General features: G+C 51.4%; 1 non-coding gene across 1 annotated transcript; it reads left to right on the top strand.

The window, feature by feature from the left end:
* Positions 1 to 573: 573 nt before the first annotated feature.
* Positions 574 to 647, top strand: Trnat-ugu. Its single transcript has one exon. It is a non-coding gene; the product is annotated as a tRNA-Thr (tRNA).
* Positions 648 to 1,314: the final 667 nt, after the last annotated feature.

Here is a 1,314-nt window from a genome sequence, read left to right as displayed (position 1 = left end):
AAATATTCGAACCGTTCTTATTCCCATTCCGGCACGCGAAACCGTGACCTGCCCTATGTGTCCGTCTGAATGTTTGAATTTTGCCACCCCACCACATGCTTCTACAATTTGGTCGCACTTGTCAGAACTGGATAACTTAAGGAACACAGTCGGACTGACAATTGACAGGTGAATTCCAATCAATTCATCCACTTTGATCTGAAAAGTTTCTTTGATAAATGCCTCAACGTCGTAAGATTTCAGTCGGGCGTAGTTCGGATCGAAAATCAACTTCAAAGTATCGCGTCGCGTTGTCTGTTCCATTATGTCATTCTAGAAATGTGCTCGTGGACTATGACTAACGCAGAAAGCGCGCACTCACCACACAGCGCCGGCCGCTCGCAGCGACGATGTAAACACCGCAACAGCTGCTCCGCACGTCCGCACAGCACGGCCGCCGCCGGCGGAATAGCCACCGAGGACACAGATGAATAGCGCGACTGCAGGGACTTATCCCTTGCACGCTTCCCGTGAGACTCACATTCCCAACTGTCCACAATTCTACATATGTAATGTACCTTATATTCATCTGTGTCCTCGGTGGCTCAGATGGATAGAGCGTCTGCCATGTAAGCAGGAGATCCCGGGTTCGAGTCCCGGTCGGGGCACACATTTTCAGCTGTCCACATCGAGGTATATCAACAACACCTGTCGGCAGCTGAGGGTTTCAGTTAGTCATCATTTATTCGAGGGAAAAGCTGCACGGTCATCAACAGTATTCTGTTCTTTCGAGAACGGTTACTGTCTTCATATATATGTTGCTAAGCCTTCGCCAAGCCACAGAGAGACAGCACAGGTCCGGATGGTGCGCAGTCAGGCCGTGACACCTCCTCACTGGTTGTCAGCCGCCACGGCAGTGGCCTCTGGTGCTGGCACGAGACGATCCTTCCCGGCTCCTGAGTGCTGCCTTTGCCTCGTGCCGACTCCTTGGTGAGTCACGCAGACCCAAACATGTGTGGTCAGCGCACAGCTAACTGGCCCGGTACAGCAGACTCACCACTGCTTTATCGCGACGCCTCGAGAAGGCTCAGAGCGGCGCTGCTCGTGTTCACACGCTACCAGACGCACCGTCTGGCTAGACTCCTACCTGCACTACTGCGACCGCCTGGGCGGCAAGATGACAAACGTGCCGGAAACTTCAATTTCACGACGTAGTGTTTAATGGTTTTTGTATCTAACGGGAAAATATCTGTGATTTTATGATTCAGCAAGAGACCAATCAGATCCTCTTTCAGTTTCAGATGGTTCAAATGGCTCTAAGCACTATGGGACTTA

Source organism: Schistocerca piceifrons, chromosome 4 (genome assembly GCF_021461385.2).
Source record: "Schistocerca piceifrons isolate TAMUIC-IGC-003096 chromosome 4, iqSchPice1.1, whole genome shotgun sequence".
Lineage (NCBI taxonomy): Eukaryota > Metazoa > Arthropoda > Insecta > Orthoptera > Acrididae > Schistocerca > Schistocerca piceifrons.
The sequence above is the reverse complement of the archived record's forward strand: the minus strand, read 5'-3'. Positions and strand labels throughout refer to the sequence as shown.